Source organism: Syngnathus floridae, chromosome 18, assembly GCF_059516105.1.
Source record: "Syngnathus floridae isolate MCC-2025c chromosome 18, RoL_Sflo_1.0, whole genome shotgun sequence".
Classification (NCBI taxonomy): domain Eukaryota; kingdom Metazoa; phylum Chordata; class Actinopteri; order Syngnathiformes; family Syngnathidae; genus Syngnathus; species Syngnathus floridae.
In genome coordinates this window covers 4,863,551-4,873,525 of record NC_142430.1, presented here as the reverse complement: position 1 = coordinate 4,873,525, position 9,975 = coordinate 4,863,551, and the positions used below count along the sequence as shown (strand labels likewise).

The 9,975-nt window shown below is 40.4% G+C and overlaps 1 protein-coding gene across 8 annotated transcripts in view; it reads right to left on the bottom strand.

The window, feature by feature from the left end:
- The window catches only part of LOC148382403 (bone morphogenetic protein 4-like), a 120,472-nt gene that overhangs the window by 95,349 nt on the left and 15,148 nt on the right, over positions 1-9,975 (bottom strand). For 2 of the 8 annotated variants that reach the window (XM_088359059.1, XM_088359061.1), the window contains one exon: positions 6,550-6,619. The exons of the other annotated variants lie outside the window; for them this stretch is intronic. The gene's annotated coding sequence lies outside the window, so the exon portion shown is untranslated. The remainder of the gene's footprint in view (positions 1-6,549; positions 6,620-9,975) is intronic. 8 annotated transcript variants of the gene reach the window in all.

The window sequence follows — 9,975 nt, the reverse complement described above, 5'->3', positions numbered from 1 at the left end:
ACCACCAGACTCAAAACGATCCTGTCATAAATACTTTTTAATTTTGTAAATAAACATTCACTATTAATATATATTCCTACGGCCTCTCCACGTATCTCTTTGCTGTTCTCCTCCCACTGATACGCTCCCTCAAGAACCTTTGGACCCTGAAATGTGCGAACCATCCGTCTTGTGGCTCACACGAGCGTAAGCCGTTCACACATATACAAAAAGCCGTGATAGACAGGCCGAGTTTAGCCTAGTGACATCTCGGATCCATCACTGGAGCTTATCTGTCGAGTGAGTTGAGATGTTGGACACAACATGGGCAGATGTTGCTCCTCTGCATAACACCTGCACTGCTTTCTAAATTATCTTTTTCGACCAAACCTTTCAAAGATTTTGCAGATTCAGGAGAGCATATTATCATAACTTTCCATGATTGAAGTAATCGATAGGCTGTCTGGGACAACGGAAGCATTCTAGTAGTCTGACGTCACGCAATGGATGTCGGTATTGCGAAAACGACGAGTTTGAAGAGTCTACGAAATTTAAAAGTGACGAAGTGACGGGAAGATTTTAATGATGACGGATAACGGAGGGTGAAAGAGAACAGAGGCAAGAACGGGAGGAAGTAATAGTCTGTGTTTTGTGCCGAGGAATCGAGTCCTAGAGCAATGAAATTTAAGGAGTGGAGTGGGAGAGAGCGCACACACACACACACACACACACACACACACACACTATCAAATGCTTCAGACAGACCTGATTGAAAGAACACTCTGCGACGCTCTGTCATCATATCACATCTTCTCATAACATTAGCAATTTTTGCTAACGTGTGGCTGTGCCGTAAAAGTAATAGCAACAACAGTCTGTCTGGCCATGGGGGAGTCATGTTTGGCTCTGGAAACAAAATAGCTTTTAGAAGTTTATACTTTGACGTAGGTTGTGATGCTACTGATAGTCACATTCAATTACAAAACATGGACAATAAAACTTGTTTCCTTGTTTCAGATGATTTAGATAAAAATGAGCTACAAAAACAGATAAGGACAGCAGAGAGATTTTAGAAAAGGTTTACTATGAGCAAGCCCACCAATGGGGCGGCCATATTGGCCAGAATATTAGGAACACCCGGATTCTTCTGTGCAGGTCTCCCTTATTACTGCGATTCACTGCTTCCTTCCTTCCTTCTTTCCTTGCTTACTGGTTTCCTTCCTTCCTTGCATGTAAAACCTCCCCCCAATAATTAAGGTTTCCAGAATGCTTGTCGTTCCCATCATGTATTACTAATCCTCTCCCCGCTGCTTATTCTGCTCTTTCCATTGTTGATTTGAGTTGGTCTTGCATTACCTGTGTTTTTAGGTGGGATTATGTCTTGTATTATGTAGCTCTAAATTCCCTAAAGAAAAGGCTATGAAGTATTAACTTCAATAATCTTTTACAGATGGTGATCTTTTCAAAGATTATGGGCATACGTGAAACAACAACAACAAAAAAAACATTATGTGATGTTGTCGATGGAAATAAGGATTCGTATTGTTTTACGTTTTCCAACATTGATTTACATTAAGTTAATTTGCTTCGCATAGGAAATTAAAAATTATAAATACTATTCAAAAATGATTCGTTCAGGTTCTTCTGCATATCCAAATTTATACACATGACAAAACATGATCTTTTGGCTAAGGAGACTGTCAAGATCCCAGAAAAGGTTCAAGAGGTCCCAAGATTGAGAGGTTATGACTCATGGTTTGATGGGACGTTGTCTCGGATTATCGCTGGCTTTGAGGGTTGGAGGAGGCCGTCATAGATATACACAATAGAATTCGTGGTGTTCCCTTTTCCGCCAGGGAGAAGATGCAGATAGAGCAGATATGCAGGGAGGAAGAGCTGAGAGGAATTTAGATTTTGCCCTCGTCCCCCACCCCACTCACTCCCCTTTTTCCTCAGTCAGGAAGCCCCCAACAGAGTTGAATGGAAACCAGATCTCTCATCTCAAGTCTTCATGTGCGGGGATGTCGTGGCCTCATTATTATCTCACTCGTTAAACCCCGCCTCCCCTCCCTCATTCAACATGAATACTATCTCCCACGTCTTTATCTCTCTCCATCTTTGCATCCTCTTTGCGTCTCTCTTTTCGCCTGGCTAAAAGGTCCCAAGTTCAACGTTAGAGGTCCAGTGATGTAATCAAATGCTCATTAGTCATTTTGATTGACAGTTGGCATGACAGGAGGGGGCGGGGCTCATTTTCCAGTGAGTCCTTCACTTGCAGATTGTGTGTGTCGAGAGACAGGCTTGTCCTTCATATATTAAGACAGTGAAAGGAAACAGCTTCCTAACAGAATGTTCCCTAAGGCGCACTTGTGACATCATAAACGGCTCGGAAGCTAATTACACAAATGACTTGTTCATTCTGGGTTTTCTGGATTCTTCTGTTCTCGGTTTGAAAGGTTCCTTATGGGTAGTAAACATCTCATGATAAATTTATTCTTAAGGGTGAAATGACACTTCGACAACATCTTATTTAGTTACATGCTGTCATCTCGTTTTACCGCTGATAAAAATATTACACGCAGCGCTAACGAGAGGCTTCGGCTTGCCAAATCTAACAAGGCTCATTTATCAAATCTGTCATGCTACTGTCTCACCGAGTCTGCCAAGAACAATGTGGGAGCCATTATAGATGCCATTCTTTATTCTCGTGACCTTCACCCGTCAAACCGCTGCATGTTTTTTAATCGAGTAATAAAGATAAAGCCCTGAAAATAATGACGTTGAGAATGGTTACATAAAAATGGATGTTCGTGGACTAATTGTGAGGAAACGTGTATGTTCTTGTCAACTTGTTAAATGGTAATTTTAGCACCGCTACCGCTAATCTGTCATATTTGCGCCCTTTATTGAAGACGCCTCTTCAGATTTGACACCGTGATAATCATGTCGAACATGAAGAACTAAGCACTTGACAGCAATGGACAGAAGAAAGGCAGGAAAAGATGGATGAAGGTTGCGAAGGATGGACAGGGGAAGTGGGGAGGTCTGGCATTGATTAATGAGAGTCCGAGAAAGAGAGAGAGACATCTCCAAGATGTTTTTGCTTTGCTATGACAAGCCTTTAAATAAATCATAAAAAGTTTTACATTTCAATCGCCCCTCAAGAAAGACACAACAATGAAAACCTTTGGAACAAACAAACGGTGCAGCCAAATGAACTTTACAGGCCTTGCAAATTATTTTCAAGTTGTAAACGCGCATGCCAGAAATCAAACGGCAAGTACAGGCAAACCCTTAATGATGCACAAGCTCCATGCTCTATTTCACACCACAATCAAAACACAACCACTAGTGCATGAACGTTAAATAGCCCAAATGTAGTCGGCATGCAATTTAGGTCTCCTGATTACTTTACACCCAATGATAATATTTGTAGATGTTTGACTGAGTTAAATCAGGAGAATGTGATTTTATAGTTGCCTTACTTATAAATCAAATGTACAGAAATAGCCACAAATTGTGAAGCTCAGTAGATTTTTAAAAAAAAAACAGCCTTGACCTCTGTCGAAGGAAACTTCCTGTCATTAAGCGGCCCAGATGATAACATCCTGATGACATCACTAGCCATCGGTCATTTGACTGTCTGGCTGAGAGCGTGCGGTGATTACGAGGTCATTGATAGTGATTGGGGAGGGATTGTCGTGTGATGCTGATTGTGGGAAGCGCTCACTCGGGTAATTGTGCGCTAATTGTGTGTGTGGTCGCACGTGAAGCTCCGTCAGCTGCGGGCGGGGATGCCTTTGCATTAAAAGCTGATTACCTGCTGGCTAAACCTGCCGACCTTAACAATGACCCTTAAAACGACATTTCCCGCCGCCTCGAGAAAGGAGAACGGCAGGGGTTTGTGAAATTATAATGTTTATGCTTTAAATTATGACAACCACTACTTCTACTGTGTTTGTTTTCTTCTCTCTGTTCTCCCACCCACTGCGCCACTGGCATGGCATTGCTTGAAGCTATAAATTTTTTTAATGTGGATCAGGTTAAAAGGTGCAGATTCGGGCGTTTATTTTTTTATTTTTTCACTATGGAAACATTTGTAAGATCTTATGTCATCTGTATTGAACCAATAAGACTGATGACACACAAATATGGCAGTAACATTTATTTTTTTTTGTTGCTGACTGACATTCAAGTTTATATAAAAGCTGGCCAACATTTTTTCGTTGAAAACCCCAATAAAGCCGTAAAGCACATTTATATGTGCGATTAAGAAAAAGCCGCAGCGCTCATGGCCAGCGGTTCAAGAGCAAACGTTCAATGTTGCGGTTAGCTTTTTGGGTAACAATATCTTACCGTGAAGACACACTGGGCTCACCATAGTTCCTTGTAATTATAGTGTCTCATGTGTTGAGGGGGGTATTCAATAACTCACACTGTTCTGCCTCTCAAGAAAACATTACTTATCTTTTTTTTTTTTCCATTTGTGCAAAGATGATTTGCAGACCACAGTCATGGTCATTTTTAAGCCTGAGTTGCAACATCATGGAAGCATGTGCGCCACAATGCCAAAAAAATAAATAAACGAAACAGATCCGGCACCCTGCAAAATTCTCGCAAACTTCCACTTAAGTGCTTTTTCAAGTATGAAATGACTGGAAATGAATACAAATCCCAAGCAATCCTCTTAGGTTGTATTTGTTTCGGGTTGCGGGCTTGCAGTTACAACACACACACTTTACAGCCACGCAACTCTATAAATGTCTCTTATTAGCATTGAGCATCTGAGATGAAGCACAAGGTATAATGAAAGGTTGATACAGTAGAGAAGATGAGACCCCACGGGAGAGGGGAAAGAAGAAGAGAAGACAGGAAAATAGATTACGGGGAGAAGAGGGGAATATAGGAAAATACCAGAGGATGAAAGTTTTTTGGGGGAAAAAAAGGTAAGTAAGGAAAAGCAGAGGATATATAGTGTCATCTGGAAGGTTAAGAAAAAAATGTAACCTTATAAAGAGCTGCTCATTGTGGTTAGGAATTATTAGAAGTTTACAGTTTAAAGCTGAAAACACCCTAAATATAAATCTTCCCAACCCCAACCTGACAGAATTGACTATCTTCTCCCATAAACATCAAATTTATTGAGCGGGCAAATGGGTGTGGTCCAAACGGGAGGCGAGAGAAGTTTGGCTACCTCTCGTATTTTCCAAGGTGAAGAAAATAAGTCTATTAGTGAGGTGGCCTCAGGAGCAGAGTGTACCTTTTTCGTCAGTGTGGGTTTATGGGTGTGTGTATTGGCACTGACGTATTTTGTGGATCATCTCATTAGATGTTGTGCTGAAATGTTGTTGCCAATGCTAATTTAAAGGTACAGTAAACTTTTGTTTGATTGTTGCTGGGGCGAAAAAAAAAATGCTAGTAGAAAACTAAAGGACTAAAGGAATCACTGCTCTATATTAAATATAAAATAAAGAATGGAAAGGGAAATAGTGCCACCCAGTGGTGCAATACTTGGTTCTTTGCCTGTGGCCTGTCAAAGTTAAAGATTGTTCCTGGCATAGAGAGAGTGAGAAAAAATTTGGGAGATCTAGTGTGAGTTTTGTGTTTTTGAGGTGAAAGATAATAACAGCATTAGTTTGCATTCCAGGATTTTAAAAAAAAAAAAAAACGCCTAAAGGAAAATTACAGATTGATTGATGGATGTCACTAATCATAACACAAAGCGTTTTGTCGTCAAAATATTTGTTGTTATCTGAGCTTTTCTTTGACGTGTTGGTTATGCTCATCAAAAATATGACTCGGTTCTGCAATATGAGACTTGAGAGTGACAGAGTAATTTGCAGGCATATTGGTGGAACAGGGTTGACCAAAAAAAAAAAAAAGCAAGACGGATGAAGAAACCGGAGAGTTTCCAAACATCCAACCAGACAACTCAAGAAGAATTTCAAACAAGTCGACGGAGAATTGCAATGACGAGATGATTTCTTTATAATGGTTGAGATGATTGGTTATTCTTAAGTGAACATTAAGAAAACAAAATGTCAAGCCTTGGTTTAGATGGGTCATGACAGGTTGCGATGACTCATTGGATTTTGGAAAGTGAGAAATCTACGGGCATAAATATCGCAACACATGGGCACGTCTAGATTTTATTTAGTTCCAATGGAAGAAATTCTGGAAAGGATGGAGCTTTAATTTTTTTTCTTTTTGGTACATTCTCTCAGGTATTGAAAGGAAAAATTCACGCAAAAATTGGAAATCGTCTCGGTTGGCATGTTTGTGACTGGCAGAGTTGGCTCGTACTTTGGCAATGACTTAGGGCCATTGTTTGACTTGTGGGAAGAGAGGGGAAAACAAACGGAACATTTCTGTCCGGAGGCAATCATCTTCATCCTCATGCTAATTGCCTTCTTTCATGGCACTCGAGAGAGGCCTCTCATGTATCTTGATGATGAAAATGACTTTTGTAGTGCGGAGGCGCACGAGACGTTCGAATACAAACAGCCGAGGACAGACAATGATATTGAAACAGACGGATGGCCAGACAGACAGACAGGCCACCAAGCTCACCTTGTCCTCAGAGAGGCTAATGTTTCTGGGAAAGTCCCGCTCCACTTACTGCCTTGCCACGTCCTCACAGCTGACATGGACATGTGGAAAGACGACACACACAAAGGGAGAGTAGCCAATGAGCTGATTAAAAAAGTTGGATTGAAAATCGGATTTGAGGAGGAATCGAATTGGAATCGGATATGCATGCAGTCTTTGTCATCACTCCTACCTGCAGCAAATCACCTAACCGTCTATTTCGTAGACATGAAAAAAAAAACTGTCAAAGCAGCTGAGACATTTCCCTGCAGTTCCTGAATGTCACTCTGTCTCTGAGAAATCACCGCAAGTCCTCGGGTTAATGGACGGAAAAGCCTGAAATATTTGACAGGATGCTTACGTAGGAAAATAAGGTGGCTGGCAAGAGCACTTTTTTTTTTTTTTGGTTCAACCTTGTTTTGCTTCAACGCTGAGTCCTTTTGACTTCAAGCAAATTAGGTGCCATTATTGGGCTGACAAAGCCGGACGTTTGCACCGTAGGGGGAGTGTCAGATTTGGACGGCTTGTCCAAACAAACACAACAATCATTTTTATTGTTACGCTGGCTCAAATTCACCCACACAGCTTGTCATTTAGTATCAACTGAATTTGGCTGAAAACAAAGTTGACAGCCATTTTATCAAACTTTATTTCCATAGCCTGAAGTCTACATTATACAATTTTCATCCTCACAGTACGTCACTTCATTTTAAGCGTTTTGAATTAAGCCCAAAACACTAATACTTCCTTTTAATCAAATAACACGCCCATTTTTTACGAGACTTTGGGGTGTTCCTGGAAATCTTAGGCAATTATCTCTTTGCCTCTCTGCTTTTGTGGTAGAGACAAAGATTACATAAAAGAACATGAAAGTGCTCCCCCTCCCTCTTGTGTTTTCCGTTTTACAACTCTATTACGTTTTCTGTCGCTTGTGTGAATATCGGCGGTAATTCCGCATGAGCTGGCCTCTTTTCTGGCACCAGAAGTCTGTCATTGTGCTGGTTGAAGTGGCCATTTAGAGCACAGCACGGTTGGCATCGCACGGCCTCTCCGCTTGTTAGTGGTTAACCCGGAGTCCCGCAGGGTTTCGCCACTCTTTCGTCAACCTCGCAAGCCTTCGCTGGGAATGGCACAAAGTTTCTTGTGACAATGACAACGTAATCCCAAATCTCAACAAAGCCTGCATAGTTTGAGTGCAAAGCAAAAACTAAATAAATTCAACAACACAATAACAACTGTGTTAATTTTTTTTTGCTTGAAAGCAAAACAGCTGATTCCTAGATAATTTGCTGCCAAGGTTACACAACACCTTGCTCCTTGCTAAGGGCCGAGTGCTTCCTCCCCTCCTCCAGTCCGTCTGTCCTTGACACACATTTGTCTTTTGCTCTCAACTTTATCTGTTGTTTCCCCTCCTTGTATATTTTTATCGCCATTGCCCTCCAGCTGCATGCAGTAGCTGAGATAATTGGCTTTTATTGCCATGAGATTGTTAGGTAATCGCAAAGTATGCTAATAGCAAAGTAAGCTAATAACAAAGTAAGCTAATAGCTAACAGAACCGCCCCATGCTGTGTTGCTTTATCAAATACATTTTCAATGTCTGAATTTCTGTTTTATTACTTCTCTCGTCCTCTGCCAGTCTATCCTCCTCCTCGTTTTTTTTTTTCGATGATTATTTCTCCATGCTGCAAAGTGGAGTCTAACCGGTGCATGATATTTTCTTTTGGCGATTTTTTTAAAAAGATTGTCGATGGCCACTCGTGGATGTTAGCGCACGCGTATTGATTGAAGTATTATCTTAACATTTGCATTTGCAGAGAACCATAGCAAATCATTTATTTCTGTTTGCCGTAATATCTGATACTCTATCATTACTATTAGAGTAGTTTGTGGTATTGGCTTGATGCTTCAAGTGTTTTTTTCCGCTGTAAACGGTGCTTATGGATTGGAAACTACTGGAAAAGCAAACAAATCTCATTTTTAGATTCCGCAACGTAGATTGTGTTGTCATGCCAAGTAATCAGGTATGTGCAGCATGAGCGAATCTCAGGGTCATACTTGAGAGTTACAGAGAAGCAAAAAAGGAATAAACATATTAACGGTCCGTTTGGACACGCTGCACGAGCAACGACGTTTTATTTCCATTTACCTTCCACTTGTGGATTATTTTCAATTTATCACTTAAGTGTGGACAAGGATCCACACATCAGCCAGCCAAAATAAAAAATGACGCCATGAGAGGGAACAGATTACACATCATAAAAGTTTGCTGTGATTAAAAAAAATGGAGAATTACAACAGCCAATGAAAATTAATTATGGGGAACGGTAGAGACATTTTTATAATTGTATCAAGGAGTATTAAGAAAACCTACAGCGTACATAAAGACAATGGAGGATGAGCGAATATGCTTTTCTCATTCCTGGCACTCGCGACAGATCAAGCGTATGGTTTTCTTCCCGAATTCTGATATCATGAATATGCGGTGACTCACATGTCCCCTGTCGCCTCCATTGCTGAGCACATCCTCATCACCAGAAACTATTAGAGCAGTGAGATGGTTGACTGAACCAGTTTCAGTGATGTCATCAGAAGAAACGTCATGCAATAGCATATCTGTGATTATTTACTAGACTTTGTAACTATGCAGCCTTTTTTTTTTTTTTACAGTCTCAGCGGTAAGAAGGTAAAATGTTTGTATATGGATTTAAATGAGTGGATTGTGATCAAGTCTTCCTCTGAAAGTTTTAATCCTAGTTTGTTTCTTACCACAGGGCCTCATCGCTGGGTAATAAGAACCCGTATTTCTGACTCTGAGCTGGAACAGATTGCATAGAAAAATCTGAGATGGTAAAAAAGTTGGAAAATTAGTGAAAGAAATACTATCTCCTCTCTTGGAAGAGTCTAATAATCCCGCACATGTGCTACCCACCGGAGATGTCGTCAGACTCACCAGTGGGGGATTAGGTTTTTGGGAGAAAAAAAACAAAAACATAGTTTATTAAAAAATGTTTTGGATGGACCGGCCTAACGATCCAAACTTTGGTACGCTCGAGGTGTGAAACTACGCGAGTCGAGGTCTTTCCGATGTTTAAATAAACTCGTGTTTTATTTGCAATCTACTTTTGCAAACACACTTTTTGCATTCCTACTGGTGAAGCAAACAAATCTCAAATCATGTATCAGTTGGGAAGTCACAATGGGTCAATATTTGTCAGGCCAGTTAGGCAGTGATCAATACTTTTTTTTTTAAATCGTTGAGCTAAATCATTGTGCTAGATAACCTATTATCTATGACCTAAAGGCATTTTTTTTTTTTTTTAGCATACTCTTAAGAAACTAAGAACACGTGTCATCAAAAATTTAACTTTTCCACTATTTTCTCATCTTTTCTTTATTTACATAAAGA